This window comes from Protopterus annectens, chromosome 5.part0 (assembly GCF_019279795.1).
Source record: "Protopterus annectens isolate FY-2018-M chromosome 5.part0, PAN1.0, whole genome shotgun sequence".
Lineage (NCBI taxonomy): Eukaryota > Metazoa > Chordata > Ceratodontiformes > Protopteridae > Protopterus > Protopterus annectens.
Genome location: NC_056735.1, coordinates 1617132440 through 1617160129, shown reverse-complemented (window position 1 = coordinate 1617160129; position 27690 = coordinate 1617132440). Strand labels below are relative to the sequence as shown.

Here is a 27690-nt window from a genome sequence, read left to right as displayed (position 1 = left end):
GCAAGATCTGCTCCTTAAGCCAAGCATGTCTTCACAGCACAGAACCAGTGACTGCTGCCTTGCAAGATGCTTCTAGGGTGTCAAAGCCACACTGCAATGTATGCTTGCTAACGTGGCTTGCAGAAGGCATAAGTTCCTGCAATTCTTTATTTTCTGCACAGTCTGTAAAGGTAGCTATTTTTTGCTTAATAAGTTCCATAATATGTTGGTGATACTTCAGCATGTGAAACTGACAATTCAAGGCCCTAATGGCGAGAGTTGCAGAAGTATACACTTTCTTACTGGATCTGTGCAAACCTCTGGAATCCCTGTCCGAAGGGGTGGGATTCTTAGTTGTAGTTGCCCTGATACCTTTAGGCCCCTGGGAAATTATCTCTGGGTCAGCAGTAGGATTTGTGAAAAGGAATTTATGAGAGTCAGGTACTCTGTAGTATCTGTCTGGTTTCCTAGGCGAAGAGGGTAAAGTATCAGGAGTAAGACTGGATTCCATAAAGACATCATCCACAACTTCCAGGACTGGATGTATTCCTAAAGACCTATGTTGTGGCAAGTATAGAAATTCTCTGAGTTTCTTTTTGGACTGAGGATAGTCTTGGCATTCCCAATGGAAATGCTCTCTTAAAGCATAAAGGTTTCACCAAAAGAAAAATCCTCTGGAGGAGAGGCAGAGGGAATGGATTTCTCTACATGTGAATCCTCATATGCAGATAAGGGCATGTCTTCACAGTCAGAAACCTCAGAGTCGTCGAACTCTTGGTCTATTGAAGCTGCTGGGGACTGATCTCTTTTCACTTAACAGGGGAAGGCTGACTTCCAATAATCAGCATAATAAGGTCTTCTGCCATTCTAAGCATTTTATGTTGTGGCAAGACAGCAGGTGCATGCGCTTTGGTCATTGGTTTTCTAGGCGTAGCACATACTCTTGGCCTTAGAAACTCGGTAGTTTTAGACAGAACTGAAGTCGTCGGTTTGTGTCGAACATCGGTAGTGCGAAGAACTTCCTCAGAAGCCGTTGCCTGCTCAGCAGCTCCGGACCCATCCAAGGTTGAGACATCTGCAGGTTCCATGGTTGAAGAAGAGTCTCGCGGCATACCGGACTGCAAATGGGTCTCGGTAGAGCCCTGCAAATCCACCGAAGCAGGCATCAGGGGCTGAGAAAGCACCTCACTGAGTACCGGTGAACTGGCAACTAGCTTAACGGAAGTGGCGTCGGTAGCTTTGGACCTGTCTCTCTTTATCCTTACGTTTTTTCGGAATATCAGTAGTTGGATGGCTTACCGAAGCCATTTCGGAATACGGAGATCGAGAACGAAAGTATTTAGCGACAAAAAGGGCCCGACGATGAATGGTTCGGGTGTTGAACATGGCACAAAACCGACAGCGAGGTACGTCATGGTCTGGGCCTAAACAGGTGACACAGTAAGAATGAAAATGTCGGTGTGGTATTTGCTTTCCACAGGTAAGACAATTGTTAACTTTTTCTGACATCGGTTAGAGCAAGAAAAAAGGATCCCCAACGGGGTACTTAGCTTTAGAAGACTTCAGGATGATTCAATTTGTAAACGAAAACTCAGATAGCTGCCGACCGGCACTCATGCGAAATGCTTCTGCTTTGGGCTCCTCAGCAAGAAAGACTGATGTAATGGCGTCGGCTGTCTGTTTCTATACCCCTGATGACCTGACGTCAGTCCTGGAGCGACAGCAACCGGCGTAGAAATACTATGTCTCTGGTATTCGGGCCAACTGAGGGCTACCTGCAGGCAGATAACCCAAGTGTGATGACTGCAACAGTGAAACACGAAGAACATTTGGGGTTGCTGATGGTTGTTTGGTGAAACAAACAGGTCTATCTGAGGACAGCCACAACAAAGTGTGATGATGTGGAAGATATCCTGTTCACAGTAAACTCATGAGGGTCCTCCACTGAACAACTTCAGCAGTCTGCTAGCACATTTTCCTAAGAAGGGATGTATATGGCTGTGAGCAAGATGTTCATTTGTGTTGCCAAGTTCCATACCTCCTGTGCTAACCTGCACAGTTGGCAAGACCTGATGCCTCCCTGTCTGTTTACATACTACATGACTATGATGCTGTCTATGTTCACTTGGAGAGGTTTGGGTTTCCAAAGGTGGGTTAAAATCTGAAGAGTTTGCAAAACAGCCCTCATTTTTTTCAGGTTGATGTTATCCTTCAGGAACTGGGGTTGATATTTCTCTTTCACTCAGTGTAATCCTCTCCATGCCCCCATGCCTCGTCTGAGATATACAGGTGAACTTGTTGAAGAGGAGGAGGAGATGGTGTGAAAGATAATACTGGGTTGCAGATGACCTGACTCATCCACTAAAGTAATTCTTTCTTGAGAGGATGGAAGGTTAAACCATCTGAACAGAGATCATTTTGAAAGATTAAACCTTCAGGTAAGTATTCAGGGTAGACAGGTCTAGGATGAGTCTCCACTACACTTATTTTCTTGGGACTAGAAAAATCCTAGAGTAAAACCCTTTTCCCCTGAATTCTTTCTTGCTCGATGGTACCCTGACTTAAGTAGTCTTGAATAATGGAGGCTTGGGGGATAGTTTTGAGGAGGTAGTGGAACGCTTCTCAGACGGGAAATGTTTTCCCAAGACATGACATAGCCATCCCTATAGAGAAGACTCACTTTTCTGTGGTAACACATACCACCTGGCCAAGGGCAGCAACAGTCTTTGAGAAGGGAAAGTAATAGGACTGAGACTGAGGAAGGGTTGCTGCAGAGGTAGTCACAGGTTTTTTCTTCCATGGGTGGACTCCCAGCTGGAGGTTCCCATTGAGGCTTGCCAGAGTATCTTTTTTCTAGGGGGGGTTCTACTGTTTCAGAACTGTCCTAGGATCCCTTCTAATGAAACAGGTAGACTTAGATGAGTAGTTTCTATGGTATCTCGGAAATGAGGAGAGTTGGATCTGTCAGTGGTGTTTCAAAGTCTTACCTTGGTCTTGGATGGAGAATTTTGAACAGAGTGGCTGCCTGAAGTCCAAACAGTAAGTCTTTGTCCAATGGCAAATCTGGAATTTTAGATTTAAAATGTTCAGGTGCAGGCTGAGTGGGAAGCTATGAATATCTGCAGATAACAGATCCAGTGGCAGCTGCACTAGAATAAGCATCCACAGCATCACAACTGCACTTAATGCTGTGTCTGGCAATCTGAGTGGCCTGAGAAAATAAACACTGCATTTGATGCTTCGACTCTGCTGTAGGAGGATCCAATTCAACTTTGTTTAAGGAATTAAAAACAGCTATCAAATACTTTGTCATTTGAGGCTGGTAATTAACTGCCTTAACGGAAAGGGTACCAGAGGGGTAAACCTCTTTCCTCATCTATCCATAGCCCTACTGTCTTTGTCATGAGGCAAGGTTAGCACTGGGCAGAAGATTGGAAGGCTTATCTGAAGAGATATTGCAGAAGAGACTATGAGTGTTTTTTTTTATACTGATATTTAAGGTCATCAGGAAGCTTGTAAAACCTGTCTGGTCTGTTAGGAGCTGGTGGCTGAGAATCAGGTACAGAAGGGGTAGAATGAAAGGTGTCTTGAAAAGCCTCAAGGACAGGGGGACCGGAGAAAAGGCAGGAACCCCCATCTCCAAGAGGGTGCAAAACCTTTTCTGTACATTAGAGACATGTGAGGATTGCCATTCAAAGTTTCATCATGTTCTGCATAGTCTCCCCAAAGAAAGCTTCCTCAGTAGGAGAATCAGGTGAAAGGGAGCCCCTTCATCAGAAGAGATTTGCTTTGGGAATGCAGCTGAGAGGAATAATCCAAAGAATAGTCAAGAGTAATATTCCTGCTCCTTATCAAAAGACAAGGAAACCAGGGGTAGGTTTTAGAGTAGTCTGTGGTTGTGGAGACCCAAAGGAGGGAGGTTTCAAAGACATAACAGCTTTTCAATAACCATGTAAGACGTCCATCCAATCCTTCTTCCTAGATGGTGAGGAAGAGGCCAAATGCTTAGTCTTCTGTTTTTTTTTTCCTTTTAGGTGTGATGCCTACTGGATGAGATGTGGAGGTTTGGAACCATGGCTGACCTCTAATAGAGAGGATGGGATCTCTTCCCTAATTAAAATTTGAGGGACACTGTACAGTCTTTCAGAAATTAGATGCTGTACCTCAGATGTATCAGATGTCTGAGAGACCTCAAGAGCCATACTGGCTCTGCTGGGGTCTAGGTAACAAGCAACTAAGAAGTAGCCTGACATACCTTATTCTCTGTAATCTCAGCAGATACATCAGAGTCAGAAATGTTAGACTGTGGGTCCTTTCAATTCCTTTTAAGCTTTTTCTTTGGTGATACAGTGACATCCAAGGATGTGGTGCCAACCATTTTGGACTAGACCAAGCATTTAAGATGCTGCGTTTCAAGAAAGGTGTTGAGGATAGAAAACCTAAACCTAAGGGCTTTTGGAATGAGTGACTGGCAGATGGAGCAAAATTTGTGAACGTGTTCCAGGTCTAAGCAAAAAAGACACTTGGTATGCAAGTCCTTGAATGTAATCTGCCTACTGGATTAGCACTTACCCCTTCCAGCTGACACATACAACTTTCAACAAAAATCAAAAGATTAAAAAAAGAAGTTATGTACTCACCATAACGTTCCATGTATGTAGTCCATCTCGCCGAACATTATTACATGTGGGTTGCTCCGACTCGGCCGCTTAGAAAGCTTGAAAACTTCTGATTGGCTCGTGGCTAATAGGTATCCCATGATGCACGCGCACATTCCCCAGATCTTGTTTGCTACTAGTCAACCAGAATCAGACATGAAAAAGAAACAAAGGTCCGGAAGAATAAACTGTAATAAAAGGAGCCCTTGTGGCAACAAACCACTATAGAAAGGGAAAACAAACTGTATCCAGATCCTCCAGGAAGGGGGCTGGTGGGTGGGTTCATAATAATGTTTGGCGAGATGGACTACATATATGGAACGTTATAGTGAGTACATAACTTCTTTATGTTATGTAGTCCTATCTCGCCTCCATTATTACATGTGGGACAGCGTCTCTAGCATCTTGAATGGGTGGCTCACTGGAAGATACTCCTGAGTACCGTGGAACCAAACGAAGCTCTACCCCTGGAAGTTAAATCCAATTTATAATGGGAAATGAAGGTATGAGGGGTAGCCCATGTTGCTGCTGCACAAATACTATCAATAGGTGTCCTGGCTTGGAAAGCAGCAGAAGTAGAGAAGGACCTGGTGGAATGCGCTTTAACTTTAAAGGGTAACTCCTTTCCTTGAGAACTGTAAATAAAGGAAATACAACTAGAGATCCAGTTTGAAAGTGTAACCTTGGAAACTGACAAGCCCATTCTTGCCTCATAAAAGGAAATAAACAGCTGTTCTGATTTTTTAAATTCCTTGGTCTGGTGGATATAGAAACCTAGTTGCCTGTGTACATCCAATTGATGGAATGTATACTCTGCTTTGTTGAAGTGATTAGGGAAGAACACTGGCAATTCAATTGCTTGGTTTAAGTGAAACTGAGAACAGACTTTAGGAATAAATGAAAGGTAGGTCCGGAGAGAGACCCTATCTTTGTGAAAAATTAAGTATGGAAATTTAGCAGACAGAGCATGTAATTCAGAAACTCGCCTGGCTGAGGTTATTGCTACCAGAAAAAGAGTCTTCCAAGACAGAAACTTCAACTGACAACTATGGGCTGGCTCAAAGGGTGGCAGAGTAAGCCTAGACAGAACTAAATTTAGGTCACAAGGTGGAATGGGGTCTTGTACAGGAGGTCTTAACATCGTGGAACCCTTAAGAAAGGATTTGCACAGTTTGTGAGACATAAGACTGGAATCATTAATCCCCACATGAAAATTAGATATTGCTACTAGTTGATCTCGGAGTGCAGCAGCCGCTGAACCTTGGTGAAAGAGTTCAGAAAGAAACTCTAAAACAATAGTAATGGGAGCTGTAAATGGATCAACTTCTCTATTGTGTGACCATATGGAAAATCTCTTCCATTTACTATGATACAATTTTCTAGTCGAAGGCTTGTGAGAAGAGGTAATAATAGGAGTTACAGCTGGAGACAAATCATGAAGCCTGACTAGTGATGGAACTGGAGCAGCCATGCTGTCAGTTTGAGAGTGTGGAGACTGGGGTGAAGAGAACCTGACATGTGTGTCAGGAGGTCTGGCACTGAGTCCAGCGTCCATGGGCAGTCCAACAGGTGAGGCCTGAGAAAAGGGAACTAAATCTGATGAGGCCAGTAAGGGGTGATGAGGATCATCTTGCTTCCCAACAGCATTGCTTTCTGTATGACCTTGGGGATGAGTGGAAAAGAAGGAAAAGCATAAACGAGTCCCGGGACTACTGCATCTCCTGGAGACTCCCCCGGAGGGGGGATGAGAGAGAAAAAGGTGCTGCATTTGGTGTTGATGGGACTGGCAAAGAGGTCGCAGCAGGGTTGTCCCCGCTTGTGAAAGATCATGCTGGCTATTTTCTGGTTCAAGGACCATTCGTGAGGTAACAAAATTGCCCTGCTTAGCTTGTCCGCTATTATGATGGAAGTCCATGGGATACGCGTTGCAATGAGAAAGCACTGGGAAGAAATCACCCAATCCCAAACTCGACATAACGGTATGATCTGGTTCCCCCTTGTTTGTTTAGATACCAGACAACTGACATGTTGTCGGTCTGGATAGCTATCGTCCATAGAGGGAGAAGGTCGTGAAGTGCTTGCAACAGTAGAAGCACTGCCCTCATCTCTAGGACACTGATATGCAGATGGGCCTCCTGCTCTTGCCATGTGCCTTGGACAGTCCTGCCAAGATAATGCCCCCCCCACTCCCTATCTGAGAGGCATCCGTGGTCACAGTGGCAACGGGTCGGTGCGGCACAAAGGGAGTCCCTGTGGTAAGATGACCTGGTTGAATCCACCAACGTAGGTCCTTTTTGCAAGAATCTGTAATCAGGATCTGATGATGTAGTGGCAACTGTTGAAACGACCACTGGGATGACAGGAGCCATTGGAGTATTCTCATATGTAGTCTTGCTAAAGGTACCAAGGTTATGGTTGATGCCATAGTCCCGAGAAGCTGCAACACCACCTTCACTTTGACTCTTTGAAGGGGAAGTATTCTGTAAATTTGTTGCATAAGAATCTGTATTCTGTCTGTAGGCAGTCTGGCTGATATCTTGACTGTGTCTATGTTTGCTCCTATAAAAGTTATAGACTGAGTGGGCAAAAAAAAATATTTTTCCCAGTTTATTGAGATTCCTAACTGGGAACAGAGCTTGATTGTGGAATCTCTTGATTGAATTAGGCGATTAGGCGATGCCTGGTGGTGGTAGTCAGGAGCCAATCGTCCAGGTATGGAAAGACTTGGATTCCCTGATGCCGCAAATGAGCTGTGACTAGTGCCATGCACTTGGTGAACACCCGGGGGGCTGTGGTGAGACCAAAGGGCAGAGCCCGAAACTGGTAATGATTGGCTCCCAGCCAGAAGTGTAGGTAGCTCCTTGATGCTTTGCCCATCCTTATGTGGTAGTAGGCATCCTGGAGATATATTGAGCACATCCAGCTGCCTCTCCCCAACAAAAGGAGTATGGATTGTAGCGTGACCATTCGGAACTTGGACTTCTTTACATGCTCATTTAACCTGCTGAGGTCTAGGATGGGTCTCCAGTCCCCTGTTCTTTTTGGAACTAAAAAGAACCTGGAGTATGTTCCGAATCCGGTCTGGTCTGTTGGGACCTTTTGGATGGCTCTTTTTAATAGCAGCTTTTCTATCTCTATAGCTGCTTGATCCCTATGATTGGGTGGCACATCTGGGATCCTTTTGGGAGGGCATGGAGGATGAGAAAAGGGTATAGAGTAACCTCTGGTAATAATGTCTTGTACTCACTTGTCTCGAGTGAGATTTAGCCAGGCGTCTGGGTACAAGGACAGGTGACCCCCGACCGGCTCCAGAGACGCACAGTTGGGTTCCACAGCGCCGATGGCTCCAAAGGAATCGGCTATGAGAACGATGTGGGGTCCGAGCTCACTTGGGCCGATGCACCAAGAGGAAGACTCGGCACCAAAGAGGTTCGGTTCCAAGTGTCCCCCTCAGGCCCGACCGAAGAGCTTCAGACCCTAGACACTTCAGACGGCGCCGACAGTTTCGGTGCAGGGCTCGGCTCCAAGACAACCATCCGGGGTGCTGGAGCCAAGGACACCACTATAGTCAGTACCGACAGTGTCGGCTCCAAAGGCCCAATCTGGGTTGGAGGAGGAAGCAGAGCAGGGTCGGTAGCAGGAGTCGGCTCCGAGACAGAAGTGGTCGGAGCCAATAAAAATTTTGGCAAGGCCGACGACTTAAGGAATCTGAGCACCACTCTCTCGATGTCTTCTTCAGAAAAGCTCCTGGAGGACAGAGTTGGAGACCTTGTTCTCTGTAATATAGGTGATTTTAAAGTAGGGGAGACTGGTGGAATGTCTGTAGACCGGTTCCGAAGAGGATTGCTGGTGATCGGCACCGAAGCACTGGGTGCCGACACTGCAATGTCCATGTCCAGAATCTCGATCGGCTCCAAGGACAGTGGAGCCGAAGAGAGAGAGAGAGACCATCTCTGATTTAGGTAACTTCTGTGGAGGTTCAGAGACAGAAGTTGAGGCTGGAGAAGGCCTTTTAGAGGTCTTGCCCTTATCTTTACTGGAAGAATGCGACCTAGCTGAGAAGGACGAGCTGGCTAGGTCTTCCTCGAATGAAGGTTTTAACAATCCTTTTAGAATCAACTTACTCTTCCGTTCCTGGAGCACTCTAGGACTAAAGGAATGGCAAAAGAGACAAGTCTCTTGAAGCTGTATGGCCCCTAAACAGTACACACAGACGCTATGTCCATTAGTGATGGACATTTTTTGAGAGCATTTAGTACACTTTTTAAATCCTGACTGTTTATGCTCTTTATGTTCCTTAGACATAATGGCAGTCTCAACAGGCGATTGAAGAGAAAAAGCAACACACTCACTTAACAAGAGAGGAACTAGATCCTCTAACAAACAGATCTAGCCCTATTTCTCACAACAAACAACCAAGGGAAGTGTTACTAGGTTCTCTAACTTAAACGAACCTAGTGTAAAGAAAGGGGAACAGACTAATACCTCTAAGTAAAATGGTTTAGTCAAACGCACACACACGGGAACACTTACAACAAAGGCCAACAGGCCCAAAATTTTATAGCAGAAAAAGTCAGATCCAGGAAAAAAGTCAAGTCCGGTTAAATTGACACAATCAGTTATCACAATAAGGCTAACAGCAATAAGAAAAGCACTTCACAAGAAGTTAAAAACTTCTAACAATCAGAATAATAAAGAACTAAATGACTTAGCCACGGCCAACCAAAAGAAGCTTCCGACTGAAGATGCAGCAAACGAGATCTGGGGAATGTGCGCATGCTTCATGGGATACCTATTAGCCACGAGCCAATCAGAAGTTTTCAGGCTTTTTAAGCAGCTGAGTCGGAGCCGAGGATCAGCTCCGAACCCACATGTAATAATGGAGGCGAGATAGGACTACATAATATGAAAGGTTTCCTAACAGGGCACTTACCTGGATAAATGATTGAAGCAAAGATGCCAATAACCAAACAGCAAAACGTCTAATGGACACACGACCTGCATTTTGGCTGGTGGCAAGATAGTCGGAGGATCTACACTCATATGTCCATCTTTATACAGCAACATATACAAGCTGAGGTCATGCATCAGATGTATGACCTAGGGAAGGTAAAGCTTTGCCATCCTTGACATACATCAGAGATGACAATCCATATATCAGGAGTACTGCAACAGTAATTTCAGTCATGACATCAAAAGGTGATGCAGTCAGCATTCCATTTTGAAATAGTTCACTTTGTCACTGATTTACCTTGCTTACCCTCAGCAAATGTTACCAAGAGTCAGTCTGAACTGTTAGACAAATTGGTCCTGTACAAGTAATATCTCACTATCTGTGCATATCTGAAGAATGCAAAATCCTTTCTCCTTTGCTCTATGGCTTTTGGGAAGATCATCACAAGGAGATAAATGGACAATTCTGAAACTACCTTAGGCGTAAAGGATGGGTTGGTTTTAAGGGTGACCCTCTCCCTATGGAAGATAAGGAATGGCTCTATGCACATAAGGGCCTGAAGCTCAGACATGTGCCTGGCAGAGTTGACAGTAAGATGCAGAATGGTTTTCCATGTTAAAAAATTTGATAGAAGCTGAAGCTGCCAGTTCAAAAGGTGTAAGAGCGAGTTAGTTTTTCAAGTACAAAAGTCGCAGGGAGGAACAGTTTCCTTTCTACGTGGTCTGAGATAAATAACCTCCTTAAGAAATTGATTTAAGTGTAGAGGAGAGTAAGCAGAGGAGGACCTGGGAGGCAGGCTGAGATGGCCAAGGCATGAACCTCAATGTTGGAGTAGGATAAGCCTAGTTTGAGATGAGAAGTATTCAAGTATATGAGATATTTTACATTGCGACTCAAACTTCAATCCAACCACAAAGAGTGTCTTGCGATCCTGTTTGCTATTCTGCATACATTTTTTAACTGTAGTACCCAATAAGACCATACCTTTGAAGGATGCATTCATAAAGGACATTTTACAGTTGTCTGCAAAATAACTTTAACTAGAGTCAGGCATGCCACCTCATGGCTATGCCTGTTCCAGCTGCTCTGGCCGATTCACCTGTCACATTATTACATAACTGCATGGATAAATTAGTGATATTTGACATTGTCAGAGTAGTCATAAGCTGATTCTGCGACTGCAGTGACAGGGTTCTTTAGTGTGGTAATGGCTTGTTGCACTTGATCCCTCTGGAACCTGGTCATATTAGCAGCATAGTTCACAGCTTCTATATGAAGGAGCCGCACACATATGCATCCGGCTACTTCACATCTCATATCATGAAGGAGCCAGATGTATACACCTGCTTCCACAGTCTATCCAAAGCCTGGGACACCTTGTTGGGTGGATGGATAGAGGGAGAGTCCTCTGTCAGCTCTTTTTTGGTAGCTGTTGCGATAGCGTTGGAGTACAGTGGTGGAGTCTTTGCCCAGAAAGGTTTGTTTTGGGGGGGGGGGCCTTAGGACTTTATCAGGCTTCCTTGGAATGGACTCACATGTATCTGGCTCCTACCATAATTTTTTTTTGACTGCCAGCTCTACCATCTTAGCTGGTGGGACCAACCAGGAAGTACATGGAATAATACCATATGCCTCAAAAAGAACTGCCTCATCTGGAGAGAGAGGTTCTGAAGGCCAGGATTCTCTCTGTCTCATAAGTTCCAGGATATCTCCAAAGGAAACCTCCTCAGGAGGGGATCATGGGGAACCCTTTCCATCCTCATGGGGAACCCTTTCCATCCTCAGAGTCAATAGCTGACGTAACAGACTCATCGGGGAGTTGACGTGTTTGTTTTTACACCCCTTTTTCTCAGTGGCTCAAGGGAGGATGCTCCTGAGTCCTCTGAAGTGTGTCTCTGCCAAGTGGCTGCTTGAGATCACTTCCAATCTTCCCAGGGAACACCTACTAAGAGGACAAACTCAAGGGGTGAGGATCATGGGCTGGACCCATATTCACTGGTTTCTGTGGTTTTGTCTTATCAGGTGAAATGATTCTCCCGAGAGCTCAGAGCACTGTTCCAAACTCAGTGGTATCTGAAAAAGCAACTCCTCAGGTTGGATCCAATTTCCTGAAGGGGGAGAAACCGACTTGGGATAAATCCTTGTTCCTGACTGAGTGGATAGCACCAAGGTGGGAACAGAAGCCAAAATCTCTAAGTCGGACAACTCCAATAAAACCAAAGGAGTCACTGACCCAGTCCCTTGGCTCGAAGACTGTGATATCGGATCTGACTGGGTCTGAGCTGATAAAAGTGAATCCAAATTCCTGGGAATTGATGACACCTGAGGTAATGGATCCCGGGGCACAGGATCTGAGAGACCTACTGAATCCAACTGGAACCTGGATGGGGGTAAAATTTACAGATCAAATCGGCTTCAGATCTAATATAGTAGCAATGATCCCCCATGTCTAACTGAATTTTAAGGAACCTCTGTAGCAGGTGCTCCAATTCGACACTGGAAGCATTCCTGAAGGATTTAAAGGAATTAGCCCATAGTGCTGAAGATGGATACAGAGGCAGGAGACCCTTCAGGATCAGCTTGATTCTCCTGTTAGAAAGGGCTCTTGGCCTTAAGGCAGCACAAACTGCACAAGAGGCATGTAAATGTGCCACCACCAAACAGACCACACATAGCTCATGGGGGTCTTGGGGGGATCTTGTGCATGCATTTTGAGAACTTCATAAAACTACACTTTTTGGATCCATTGGGAGATCTTACATTCTACACCCTTATCAGTAATAACTTGGAGAGGAAAATTTTTTAGAACACCAGCAACTAAAAATTGTTAAACAACAATTATAAAGTATTTAAATATATTAGTATAAATATAAACTATCACACTAAGGATGATCAGTAAATCATCAAGAAGGCATAAGAGAGGGGCTGAAGAACTATGAAAAAACACACTAACATGACAAACTATACACATCTACAAAACTTCTTATTTTAAACTACCACAGAAGAGGGAACTAATCTAAATGAACAACAAGGGTCAAGCAAACTAGCCAATTACTGTAATTTTTAGATAAAAGACCCGGTGGAGTACTTAGCTGCAAAAATTCACACTGCTTCTCTAAGAGGCATCAGATGAGATCACAGTTAGGGGAGAACAAAGCATTTTGGGAGAAAAGTCTGGGGAGGGCTCAAGGCTGGAGCATGAGAGCAGCCAGATCATCTCTGAGCTGACACTTGAGGACCTATATGTCGGAGTAGATAGATGAATTAATAGGATTAAGACTTTTTAGTTTTTGGTTTTCTGGTCTCTTCCAGAATGGATAAATCACCTTACAAGTACGGTAAAAAGAATGGAGTCAAAATCCAATCCTAAGAGCTGTGAGCTTGACGACTGTCTGGTTGGGGTGCATCATAGACCCCTTGTTCTAAGTTAGAAGGTCCATGAATAAGGTACAGTTCTGTCTCCCCCCTCCCCCCATCCACAATGAGAGTCAGAAGGGAGAATCAGTGTTGCCTGGGCCAGAAACAAGCAATTATGATTATTTTGGGCCTGTCTAACCCCACCTTTAGTAGGACCCTGGGGATAAGGATTATTGTTGGAAAGGCATATATGAACAGGTCTGTCTATTTGATGGAAATGGTGTCCACTCTCCATGACACTGTTTGCTGGGTTCTGAAGTAGAACTTGTGCAACTGTTCATTCTTCAAACAGGCAAAAAGATCTATGTCTGGCAACCTCCCACTGGTGAACAAGATCCAGGAAGATCTCGATTTTTAGCAATCTTTTACTGACATCCATGAGGGTTTGGCTCAGGGAGACTGCCAGGTGATCGTCCTGAGCAGGAATGTAGGACATTATTGACATTATCCTGATTTGTTGTGCCAGTATCCATATCTGCATAGGGGTTAATACAGTATTCCCCCCTGCTTGTTTATGTACCACATAACTGTGGTATTTTCTGTCCAAATTTGAAAAGTTCCAGGAGAAAGCTTGTCGCTGAATGCCTTCATGCCAAGAAAAATGCCATCATCACTTTCTGATTGATATCCTTTTTTGCCTGCTTCTTGAGCTCTGAGATGTCCTACGTGGGCCCCAAGCCCTGTTTGACCTGTCTGTAGTTATACTTTGTACTGCCTCAGGAAGAATGAAATGAGCCCCTAGGTTGGTGTGAACACTCTCCTCCAACCATAGGATATCCATTTTCAGACAGAGGAACACAGAAAAGATGGTTTCTTGAGGATGTAAATGCTAAGCCAAAGGGTATTTAAGAACCATTGCAGCTTTCTCATAGGTTCATAGGTAGGTACTAGGCCATAGGCCCTGAGGCCTATACAAGCCTAGCCAAAAAGACTCCCTGGCTTTCGCCACCCAAGAAAATTATTCTCCCGTGCCCCCGTCGAGCAGAGCCACAGAAGTGATCCCTAGGGTGAATTTCCTATTTCCCATCCAATCGTCAAGATTTTTCTTAAAGAGGGCTAATGAGGAGCTTTGTTCGACATGAATGGGTAGTTTGTTCCAGAGTATGGGAAGTCTCTGGGACAGGAATCTATCCCTCCAGCATGTTCTGTTTGTTGTGGTGACAAGGTTTAGGTCCCTGGAGCGTGTGGCTCGGAGAGATTGGGATTTCTTTAAGTAAATTTGACGTAGCTATGTATGTTAGGCAGAGATCGCCTCTCAGTATGCAATATGCGACGGAGAAGAGCTGGAGTTTTTTGAGACAGTTTGCGTATGGCATCTGTTTGAGGCCAGTAATCCTCTTAGTGAGGTATTTCTGCAGCCTTTCCAATTGTTGTAGATGTCTTGTGAGGTACATGCCAAACAGGGCGTTGTACTCTATAATGGGTCTGATGAGGGATAAGCAGACAGGAACAATGAACTCCTTTTTTCTGGAGAAGAACCCCTTTGTGATGAGGTGTGCCACGTAGAAGGATTTCTTGACTACTATGGCGATGTAATTATCAAAGGAGAGACTACTGTCCACCTGTGTCCCAAGGTCTCTCATCACACTTTCAGTGTTTAGTAGGCTACTGCCTATGTGGTAGTTCATGGGTACAGAGTTTTTCCCATAGGGGATGACAATGCACTTCTTGGTATTGAGCTTGAGGCCATGACTTTGACACCAAGCATCTGTCACCATGAGGCCCCTTTGTAGAATGTCCACATCATTTGGGGATTCTATTATGGCTCCTAGTTTGCAATCGTCTGCGAACGTCATTAGCCAAAGACCTCCTGTGTTAGCCTGAACTGTACAACTTTGCCAGGGGAATCATGACAATGCATACTGCCATGTAACCTAGGGCTCTGATAAATTCCCTTGCTGAAATGGCATGCCTGTTTTGAAGGTCTCTGAGGTGTATGTACTTGACAAATGCAAATCTTAATGAAATTCTCTTAAGTAGCACTGAGCAGTTATTACTCAGATCCAGAGTGACAGGTCTGTTTGCCAGACATATTACCCATCATTGTGGAATTATGAAAGCAAGTGGCTAAGAAAGGAGCCGCTTTTTCTGAAACCGTCAGCTTTGAAAGTTTGTATTTCTTTCTTGTACTGGTTTCTTAAGGTCAAGTAGGCAACACAGTCTCACTGACTTGGTGAGCTTGTACTGTCTCCAAAGCTTGTCCTGCTACAATTTTCAATAATCCCAGTGGGTCACTGTCTACTTGTTGAGAGTTGTATGGATGAAACAACAGTTAATAAAATTAACATTATCAAGGGTCTCAGAGATAGCCCACTGGCAGACAATGTCAGGGTAAGATGGTGACATCAGTATTGGGTTAGGTTACACTGAAATTAGTTGGCTAAGAGGAATTTGATATATGGGAGAGGAAAGGTGGCCTATATTCTTCATGGCTAAAGAATGACTCCAAGTGCATAAATAGTGACTTCATCCAAACGATGCCTGTTGGAAAGCAGTGCATTTTATATCTTTTTATGGACTTTTAAAATGCACTACATAGCTACCCAGTTGAGGTCTACTCCCTATACAGAGCCTGTTAAATTACACTTATAATGAGCAATCACATATCTGCCTAGTTGGTCTGTCATTCCTCAAGGCTAGGAAGTTTAAATTTCAGTGTGGGTGGGAAGACACTGCATTGTTTCAGTCATGATTAAGATATACTTATGTTAGGAAAACAGTCACATTTTGTAACTAGTATAGTGGATGGCTAAGTTGCAGTTATGATATAAAGTCAAAAGTGTGAAGTCAGCAGTAGGTCTGCTGGGGTGCAGGTGTAAAGAATCCACCTGCAAAGCTGGTAAACTGAGTTCGAATTACAGAGGACAGAAGTAAACTAGACACAGTCTCTGAAAATCTGAAGTCTTTTTTTATTTTCAATTCCACACTGCAGTACAGAGTCACAAAGATGCACTTTATCCAAATCCACAGCAGCAGACTATGGAAGCACTTTTTCATACAAGCCAACCAAAACATGGCTCTTTCCGGAGGTAAAGTCCTACCTGAAACTTAGTTCAGCTTGTTTTTGATGTCTTCAGAACACTAACCTGGGCATCTTTTTGAGATATGATTCTCTAAACATGCCATTAAATGCCATTTGGAATTCTGGAAACAAGGAAGTTTCTTACCCAAGACAAATGTCTTATCTAAATGATCAAGACAAATCCTATACTTGTCCAGTAGCTGGCTAATTTTCTGTCATATTTTCTGAGATGCAAATTAGACAGTTTTCAAGACAATGCAAGCCAGAAGAATGTATAACCTCACCCCTACTCCCATCCAAGTAAGTCTCTTTGTAAACATGTCAGTGCTGTCATTCTATCACCAAAAGTTATCCAGACTTAAAAGAAGCCAATCATATATGTACCTTTGAAAGGTAATCTGTGAAAATTCCAAGTCCTAGCTAATAATCCCAATCCCACATAATAACTCACAGATTAATTTATCTAAAACAATATCCAAAAGACACTCCTTTCAAACATCATAAACACATATCAAAATTTCTACACACATTAGTAACCATTGCTACTAAACTTATAAGTGGTGATATACACCCAAACCCAGGTCCTAGCAACACAACCTCACTTCACATCCCCAAACGCAAAATATGTTTAATCTACCACACAAAGGCTCTCACTTGTTACTTCTAAATTTAAATCTTAGAAATGTAGTCAACAAGGTCCAAGAACTGCATAGCACCCTTTCCCTTTACTCCTCAGATGCTGCTATCTTAGCAGAGACTTGGCTGAAAGCACATACTTCAAGATAATGAAATCACTCCACCAGGTTACAACAGTCTCAGAGTAGACAGAAAGCAGAAAAGAGGCAAAGGAATAGCCATACTATTCAAGGTCAGCCGCATGCTGCTACCACTTAATCTTAAAATAACAAACCAAAATAATATTGACATCTTACCCACTAAACTACAAGTTAACCAAAACAAGTACATAACCATTACAGCCATCTATGTCCCACCAGGCTACAATGTTTATACAATAGAATACATTCTCCGGTCTATATCACAGTCTATAGTTCGGGAAATAAGTTATGTACTCACCATAACGTTCCATGTTTGTTGTCCATCTCGTCTTCATTTTATGCTGGTTGGGTTCGGAACCGAGCATTGGTTCCGACTCGGCCTAATTCAAAAGCTCGAGAGCTTCCACTGGCTCGAGGCTATGCCCTATCCCATGATGCTCAGGGAAGATTACCCAGATCTCGTTTGCAACAGAAAGCATAACTATCATGTAACAATAAATCAGCTTGTGAAGATAAGACCCAGAAGGGAATCAGAGACTCCACAATCCAAGTATAAAAAGAATTATCCGCCCGATCCTCCAGGAGTGAAGGAGGGGGAACGAGCGTGGGACGCACGAATGAAGGCGAGATGGACAACAAACATGGAATGTTATGGTGAGTACATAACTTCTTAATGTTATGTTGTCCTATCTCGCCTTCATTCTATGCTGGTTGGGACAGTGTCTCTAGCACCTCCTTTCTTGTGTGGCTCAAGGGAATAAACTCTTCAGAACAGTGGACCCAAAAGAAGTCTTGTTCCGGGAGGCCACGTCTACTTTGTAATGACTGATAAAGGTATGAGGTCTTACCCATGTGGCTGCTGCACAAATAGAATCCAAAGGGAGTCTGGCCTGGAAGGCAGAGGAAGTTACAATAGCTCTTGTGGAATGGCTCTTTACTTTGCCTGGTAATTGTCTGTTTTAGAGCTGTATGTGAAGGAAATACAGTCTGTGAGCCATTTTGACAGTGTTACTTTTTAGACTGGTAATCCTTTCTTTTTTTCCAAAAAGGACACAAAAAATTGGTCCAACTTTCTGAAACCTTGAGTTATACGCAAGTAGAAGCACAACTGCCTATGTACATCCAACTGGTGTAATCTATATTCTTGTCCTATTGCCATAGCTTGAGAAGAACGCTGGTAATTCAATAGATTGATTTAGATTGGTCTCTGAGCACACTTTTGGTAGAAAGGAAGGATTAGTGAGTAAGGAGACTCTGTCTTTGTGAAAAACTATGTAAGGAGGACATATAGATAGAGCTTGGAATTCAGACACTCATCTGGCGGAGGTAATGGCCACCAAGAAAGTGTCTTCCATGACAAAAACTTTATGTCACATGATGATGCAGGTTCAAAGGGAGGCAAAATTAAGGAGGCTAGAACAAAATTTAGATCCCTTGGAGCTGGAGGTTCTCTGACTGGAGGTCTTAGCAAGAAAGTCCCATTTAGAAAGGCCTTACAGAGTTTGAGGGACATGATTTTCAGTCCCATTTCCCAAACATGAAAGTTAGATATAGTGGTTAGCTGGACTCTAATTGTAGCTGCTGCCGCACCCTCGTTAAAAAGTTTAGCGAGAAATTCTATCACTGCTGTGATGGGAGCCGTAAAGGGATTTATATTATTTTTGGAGGCCCAGTGTGAAAATCTTTTCCATTTGCTAGAGTATAGTTTTCTGGTAGAAGGCTTATGAGAAGAAATCAATATATGTCTAACTGCACAGGAGATATCATGGAGCCTGGCTATTTGTGGAACTGGAGCAGCCAGCCACGCTGTCAACTTTAGGGTCTGGATCGATGGATGGAACATCCCTGACGAATGGGTCAGAAGGTCTGGAACTGGGTCCAGGATTCACGGTTCCTCCTGGAGATGGGTCCACAGAAAGGAGAACCAAATTTGCCAAGGCCAGTATGGTGCAATGAGAATCAACGTGCTTCTCAATGTGTTGGCTTTCTGAAGAACCTTTGGTATCAAGAGAAAGAGAGGGAAGGTATAAAGTAGTCCCAGGGGCCAATTGTATAAGAGCGCATCCCTCTGTGACTTCCTCGGAGGGGGAATCAGGGCAAAGTAGCTGCTGCATTTGGCGTTCATGGATGTGGTGTAAAGGTGGCCCCATTTGCAGAAAATCTCTTCCGCAACCTCTGGTTTTAGGGACCACTTGTGAGGCAACAAAATAGCTCTGCCAAGTTTGTCCGCTATTACGTTAGATTTCCCTGGGATGTGGGCTGCTGTCAGAAAACGTTGAGAAGAGACAGCCCATTGCCATACTCTTTGCGGCTCTATTCATAGGGACTAGGATTTAGTTCCTCCTTGTTTGTTTATGTACCTCACTACTGGCATGCTGTCTGTCTGAATTGCAATAGTTCCTATCGGAAGAGAGTCCTGGAATGCTTGCAATGTGTAGAGCACCACTCTCTAGGACATTGATATGCAAGTGGTTCTCGTGTTCCTGCCAGATGCCTTGGACAGTCTTTCCCAGATAATGTCCCCCTACCCTATCTGAGAAGCATCCATGGTCAGTGTGGCTGTTGGTTGCGGAAAGACAAACAGACGGCCCATGGTCAACAGAGTCATTTAAAGCCACCACCGTAGGTCCTTTTTGTAGGACTCTGTGATAATGATCTTGTGTGACAGTGGCAGATCTTGCATAGACCACTGGGAGAAAAGTAGCCATTGAAGAACTCTCGTGCAAACGCACTAGAGGTACTAAAATGATTGCAGCTGTCATGGTGTCCAGAACCTACAAGACAGTCTTTGCCTGTACTTTTTTTGGATATCAAGTTCTTAATTTGATGGTGTAGGGACTGAATCCTTTTGGGGTTAAGTTTGGGCATCATTTTCCTTGAGTCTAATTCTGCACCTAAGAATATAAGATGCTGTGAAGGCAACAAGGCAGACTTTTTGAAATTAACTGTAATACCTAGCTTGGAACAGAGATGAATGGTTTCGTCCCTTGCTTGTACTAGTAGATGCTTGGTGGTGGCAGTTAGGAGCCAGTCATCTAGGTATGGAAACACATGGAATCCTAGATGCCGCAAGTGAGCAATAACCACTGCTATGCATTTGGTGAACACTCTGGGGGCTGTAGTGAGACCAAAGGGCAGGGCTCAAAACTGGCATTGACTGGCTCCCAGCCAAAAGTGTAAGTGTCTCCTGGATCGCCTGCTCATTTTTATGTGGTAGTACACATCCTGGAGACCTATTGAGCACATCCAATCGTCTCTCCCCAGAAAGGGAAATACTGATTGCAGTGTTATCATCCGGAACTTTGATTTCTTGATGGACTTATTTAATCTGCTGAGAGCCAAAATGGGTCTGCAGTCCCCTGTCTTTTTTGGAACTAAAAAGAACCTTGAGTAAGTTCTGGATCCAGTCTGGTCTGCAGGGACATTTTAGATGACTCTTTTTTTCTTGCAACTTCTGTACTTTTAATGTTGCATAGTCTCTCTGACTGGGTGGAATATCTGGGACAGACTGTTTCTCCAAAGGGGGAGTGGAAAAGGATATGTAATAACCTCTGGATATGAACATTTGTACCCATTTGTCTTGTGTGATTTCCAGCCAGATGTTTGGGTACAATGATAAGCGACCCCCGACTGCCTCCGGAGATGGACAGACAGGCCTCCTCTCAGGAGCACTGAAAGGGCTTTCCAAGGAAAGAATCCCTGTCACCCTGGTTCTGCGGACACCCTCTGCCATGAGGTTGGCATCTTTCATTGTTACTTCCCCCTCTGCCAATGGCGGAAGAGTCACCACATGCATCGGGAAATACTCTTTGGGACTTGCGGAACCACATTTTCCCCCCTCTCTGACCTTTGGGATACGGTCTAGCGGGAATGGAAAAATGGACTCCTGCGGCAGACAGAGTCTTCCCCTCCTGTTCACACCTGGTTAAGGTTTCTTTAACTTTGGGCCCAAACAATGACGAGCCATTAAAAGGGGCATTAGTGAAGGAAGATTTGAAGGGTTCAGCAAAGTCACACAGGTGCACACAGAATGTCTCCTTAAGGAAATTCCTGTACCTGCTGCCCTGCTCGCTCTATCGGCTGCATATGTAATCAGTCACATGGAAGAGTTAACCATGGAGTTTAGGGTGGAGAGCTGAGAGGAAACTTTATCTGAAACCCCAGCAGCTACAGTATCCTGAAGGGCATCTCCTAGCTCTTTCAGGAGATCCCTTTGTAGTCTCGTAAAATGGGTCAGGTAATTTAGAGATCGAAGCGTAAATGCCGCTGAAGAAAAGGTACGCTTTCCATATCTGTCCATCGTCCGAGACTCTATTTGGTGGATGAACATATGAGGAAGTTTCTGACAATTCCTTCTTTGTGGCCACCGCCACCACCACAGCATCTACTGGGACGCCTTTAGTTAGAAATTCTTTTTCTGTGGGTGCTGTAATGAATTTATTAGGCATCCCTGGAACAGGGTCCACTGTATCTGGAGAGCCCCACACCTTTCATGCAATAACATTCATCAATTGATCAAAAGGTGGAGACCCAAAAGCGAAACCCAAAAGCTTCCAGGTATACCGACTCAAGGGTTCCTATTAGATGACCAGAGACGCATTCTACTAAATGCGTCTTGGTCGAACTTAAAACAATGAAAAGGCAAAATAGGGAAACAGCTTTTAAGCAAATTCTTTCCCAGGGAAAGAATTTGCTTGGCCGCTTCTGTTACATTACCATTTTCGGCACTGTAGTGCAATCTCGGAGTTGGTATATTTAAGTAGGGGGGTGGGGGGGCGAAGCCCCCCCCCCCATTTTATGTATTCTTTCAAATTTTTTTCTTTTTTTTTTTTTTTTTTTGGAACAGCGATTTTTTTTCCCCCCCTTGGAAAAAAATCACTGTTCTGAGCTTTCGAGGTTGTAAGCTTTTGCTAACATGAGGTCAATTATTCATTGTTCACTTTTTTAAGCGTTCAATGATATAATATAGACCCCGACTCATCCTCAGAAGGATTGGTGGGCTTCCAGCCACCCCTCTGTTGAAGAATCTCCAGGATGGCTGCAAAGGAGACATCTTCAGAGGGGGACCATGGGGACCCGTCTGATTCATCCAGGTCAGTGTCTGAGGTGATAGACTCATCCGGGGAGTCTATGTGCTTCCTCTTGCACAATCTCTTCTGAGGGGCCTCCTCAGAGGGGTCCTCTGGGGAAGTTTTGGAAGAGATTGTCTCTCCCGCAGGGGCTTCCTGGGGCTTAGGGTCTCTGTGCTTGGGTGGAGTGATGGTGCTGAGTCCGACAGAGGCACTTTTGGGAGAAGAGTACTTGAAACCGAGAGTGGAGCAGTCTTTCCATCAGCTCAAAAGCCCCCTCACCCCGCTCCGAGGAGGTCCTTGGCTCCGAAGAACCAAAAGAATGACCCCAAAGCAGAGCAGTTGGCTCCAAAGCCAATGTAGGAGTCGAGCTCAACTGCGCCGAAGCCCCGAGAGGTAGAATCAGCTTGGACAGCTGTCCAATCCGACTCCCCTCCCCTGACCGGAAGGGAGAACGTTGGTTCCTAGACTCCTCAGATTCCGACAGAACCGAGGTAGTCAGAGTAGATGTTGGAACCAACGATCCTGTTGGATGTCTCAGTTCCAATGGTTTCACTACGATCAGGCCCAAGTGCTCTGGCTCTGAAACCCCAGGTCAGGTTGGAGAATGAACCGAAGAAGGGGGAGAAGTCCTTGTTAACTCCGGTTCCTTTTGGGTTGGAGTCGATAGAATTTTTGCCAGTGCCGGTGTTTGAAGGAGTTTCTTCACCACTCGCTCTACATCATCATCCGATAAACTCCTGGAGGACCACGAGGATAAAGATGGTGATCTTGCTCTTTGTAGGAGCGGAGATCTTAATGTTGGAGTGACTGGTTCCAATACTGGGGACCATCTCCTAAAAAAAAACTCTTTCAGCTCCATAGTTGCAGTTGGAACCGAAGAGGGAGACTTTTCGGAACCAATAGCCCTTGGTTCCGAGCCAGATTCTTTTGCCACAAGTTTTTTACACAGCTCAAATGCTGGAGCCGAAGAAGCAGTCCTTTTACCCGACTTCAATGACTTAAAAGAAGAGGGGGATTTTTCAGAAGATTTAGAGCTCCGAGACCCTTCCAAAACCTCTGAGAAAGGGGTCTTAAGCAGCCCTCTCACTATTACCTTGTTTTTACATTCTAAGAGCACTCTATTGCTGAAGACATGACAAAAAGCACAAGATTCTTGCAAATGAAGGGCACTCAGGCAATAAACACAACTGGTGTGCCCACCTGTAAGGGATATATTCTTGGTTACACATCACATTTCTTGAAACCAGATGGTCTCAGTTCTTTGAGGTCTTTGGACATGTCTGATCAGGACTTATACGAAAACTATACAGATATGTAACCCTATAAAAGGAATAACTCTCACAATTTCAAAATCAGAGTAAGAATGCTACACTATCAACAACGGAAACTTAACAATATTCACTATAGACACAAGAAAAAATAGTCTATGAAAACAATTCAAGTTTTTTTTTTCTTTCTTTTTTTAAGGAACAAAAAGCTTTAAAGCCTAACAAACAGTTAGTGCGCTAAAGAGAGAAGAAGCCCTTTAACACAAATGGACTCTCCTCACAAACAACAACAGGAAAAAATGAAGGGGTAGGGGAGCGGCCCTTTGAGTTAAACAGGCAGCAAGGAGAACTCTAACTTAAATGAGCTACCTATAAGGGGATAAAAAGTTCTCCAAGTAAAACAAGCTTACAACAAAGGGATAGGGAGTGTAACAACCAGAAACAAAACAGGCCTTAAGAGAAAAACAACGATGGCCAACAACACCAAAATCCAGGGGAAAATAGTCAAGAATTACACTAGTAACCCTTTTAATAACAAAACTATTAAAACGCTAAAGAAATAACTATCCAAATGTAAAAAACTATAGAAAAGGTAAAGAAGAAAAGTCACTTAGCCAACAGTCAGTTTAGAAGTCACCTGATCTGTTTGAGTGGCAAACAAGATCTGGGTAATCTTCCCTGAGCATCATGGGATAGGCCATAGCCTAGTGCCAGTGGAAGCTCTATAGCTTTGGAATTAGGCCGAGTTGGAACCGATGCTTGGTTCCAAACCCAACGAGTACAGAATAAAGGCGAGATAGGACAACATAACATATATCATTACAGGTGATTTTAACATAGACTGGACAGCCAGTGACTCACACAACTCCAGCAATCATATCAACCCCTATGGCTTCACACAGCTTATCCAAACTCCTACTAGGATAGACAAAAAAATCAAACAAACAATCAATACTGGACTGGACATCAATGAACAAACCATACCACTAGCAACATACTGCCTACTTGACAGTCTCAGTGACCATACACCAACCTATTTATTAAGGCAACATGTCAACCTATTAAACATATTACTTTTTACCAAATCCATAGTAAGAAAAACTTCAATCCCCTCCCCCAAGACTTAATAAGCACACTAAAAAAATTTAACATTACCCCCTTAAGGATATGCCCCTAGATGACGTAGTAGAATATTTTAGCACTACCTTCCTCAAAATTCTTAACAGCATGGCCCCTCCTAGAACAGTTTTCACAAAGGCTAATTATACACCATGGCTAACTAATGAAACAAGAAGCCTCCTTAGGCAAAGGGACAAGACTAGGCAATTACGGCACACTTGCAAACACAATATAATCGCATAGCTTACCAACAAGTTAAAAATAAGGCTGTAGAACAGAGTGTATGTGCTGTATCTTTAAGAAGTATATCAAGGACTGAATGTGCTCATATAAGTAGTAGGTACGTGGTATACCCAGTTCCATTTTGAGAGTGCAGTTAGAGAGTGAGCATGTATGAAAGCAATATCTATTTTGTATATAAGTTACCTAAGTTAAAGTCGGTAAGCTTCTGTCGTGATGTGTTTGTGCATAATAAAGCTGACTGAACAGAACCCACAAAGACTCGTCTACTGTATCCTGACTAGACGAGTGACAAAGGCCAAACACCACATCAACCTTGACAAAAAAAAAACTACTACACTAGCTTACAATGGAAGCACCAACATAATCCCCAAAACTTTAGAGCATAATCAAAACCATTCTTCACCCAGGACAAACCACAACCCTCCTCCCAATATACCAGACTGCTCAGGAATCATTGCAGAAGAATTTAATAAGTACTTAACAGAAAGTATATTACGCCTAATTAAAAACAATAACTCTGATCCACCAATACCTCCCAAACCTTTCAATATAAAAAAAACACCTCTCTCACTTTCCAGCCCATCTCCACAGCTACCATAGAGAAGCTACTAAAGAAACTCAAACCTACCACAATAGCAGCAGATAACTTACCAGCTGAAAACTTAAAATTAGCAGCTGAAGCCATACTCTAGCCTTTGTCAATTCTTATTAATAGGTCTATTACTGAACAATATGTCCCATCAATATGGAAAATTGCTCACATATCCCCGATACACAAAGGCGGCAATTCAACAGAGTTCACAAATTACAGACTCATAGCCATTCTTTCCCCACTATCAAAACTACTTGAAAGATGCATCCACTCACAACTTCTCTAATACCTTACCACCAATAACCTTCTAACCAACTCCCAACATGGCTTCAGACCCTATCACAGTACCATGACTGCTCTTCTCAGCTTCACCAATACATTCAACTAACTCAGAAATGAAGGCAAAACAGTTTCTCAGTCTTCCTAGATATTGCCAAGGCCTTTGATATGGTTTTTCACCACAAATTACTAACTGTTCTTTCCAAATTGAACCTTAATCCTCCGCTCTCTTATGGTTCCAAAGTTATATAGATGGCCACCAATAAGCAGTAAAATGGCAGCACAACCTCTCCCCCTTTCTCCCGGTCACACTAGGAGTCCCACAGGGTTCTATTCTTAGTCCACTACTCTTCAGTATTTTTACAACTGACCTTAACACCGCTACTCCACTAGCTTCCATTATCCAATACGAAGACTACTCAACACTTATATGCACTGCACCGACCTTTCACCACCTCCAAGACATAACCCAGAAGTCCTTCTCTGAAACAGAATTATGGCTATCAAACTCACAGCTTATACTTAACCTCAAAAAAAAAAAAAAACCTCATGATCTTCCAACCCACTACAACCTCACACGCCCCAACCACTTTCTATATTACTGCTGGCAATGACACAAAAATCACTCTGGAACCGCAAACAAAATTACTAGGTGTCACAATTTACAATAACTTAAGATCTGAACTACATATACCACAAACAATTAAGAAAGTTAATAAAAAAATGGGTACCTTATACAGAAACAAAAACTATCTAACAGATACTTCTAGGTTAGCTACTGTCACAACCCACCTCCTATCAACACTGCTGTATGTCTCCCCAATTCCTGTCAACCTTAAAAGACGGACTTAAAAGAAACTTGAAATATGCTGTAACAAAACAGCAAAATTTGTCACTGACTGTTCACTTCAGACACACCACTGTCACTCCTTAAAAAAACTATCCTGGTCAGAACTACCACAAGTATTATCCTACAATCAACTAAGCATGGCACACAAACTACTATATCAGGCTGAAAAAAACATAGTTCTACTAAACATTCTGCAACCTTATTCTACTAACCGCAGTCTACGCTCAACAAATAAATCAGTACTACAAGTGACCAAATCCGCCCGACAGTGCTGGTGATTCCCTATACTCCCACCGGGTCTATATTAGATCACCGAATGCTTAAAAAAGCGAACAGTGATTAATCGACCCTATGTAAGTGAAAGCTTACAATGTGGAAGTGTCAGAAGAGTGATTTTTTTCCAAGGGAAAAAAAAAAATCACTGTTACAACAAAAAATAAAAAACAATTTCAAACATTACATTAAGTGGGGGGCTTTGCCCCCCACACCCCCCCTACTTAAATATACCAACTCCGAGACGGCAGTATAGTGCCGAAAATGGCAAAGTACCGAAGTGGCCAAGCAAATTCTTTCCCAGGGAAAGAATTTGCTTAACAGCCGCTTTGATATTTTGCGTTTTCAGCCTTTTATGTTCGACAGAGATGCATTCAAAAGAATGCGTCTTCAGTCTTGTAATATAGACCCCTCCCACCATGTAGCAAATACTTGGAATTCGCTTCCTCATACCATTAGAACCACTATCAATACCAATCAGTTCAAAAATTCTCTTAAAAGCTTCCTTACTGACTCTTGGCTTTGTATCTGTACTAGTCCAGGCTAAATGGCTGTAAAATTGCTTGCTCATGCAAATTCTCCTCTTTCTGGCTATCAGCAATAATGCAAGTTCATTTAATCTTGTGTAAATCTTCCTGGCATAGCCAGCCTTAGGTATAGGCCAACTAGGTGACCGCCTAGGGCACTGCTCTAGCAGGGGTGCTTTTCCAGTAATCTGGATGGTGTAAGTAGGCCAGGATGGGGGCACAGGGTGGTGTTGGGGGGGCTGTGGAGACTTTTAACCTAGGGCACCAGCTGACCAAAGGCTGGTCCTGCCTCCTAGATTACTATTTTAAAATACCTGTACATACTGCATCTCTGAGAAAATTGTCCTCCTCTCTATGTAATAACCTCTCTAGCCCTCTTTAAGGGGAACCTGGACAATTGGATGGGAAACAGAAAATACACCCCTGGGATCCCACCTGTGTTCCTGCTGGACAGGGGAAACAGGTGCTGATTTTGAGGGAACATGGGTGAAATTCTTGGCTAGGCTTATAAGGGCCTCCGGGCCAATAACCTAGTATCATCCTGTGAACCTATGTACATTGTCATAAAAAAATTGATAACACGTATAATTATTCAGCTTTAACAACAAGTTCATGTATTTTTTTTTGTTACATGTGGAACTTTCCTCCCCGGGCCGCAGCT

At 43.6% G+C, this 27690-nt stretch overlaps 1 protein-coding gene across 1 annotated transcript in view; it reads right to left on the bottom strand.

Moving 5' to 3' along the window:
- NIT2 (nitrilase family member 2) overlaps positions 1-27690 on the bottom strand; it is a 570156-nt gene that overhangs the window by 355671 nt on the left and 186795 nt on the right. The window lies entirely within an intron of this gene.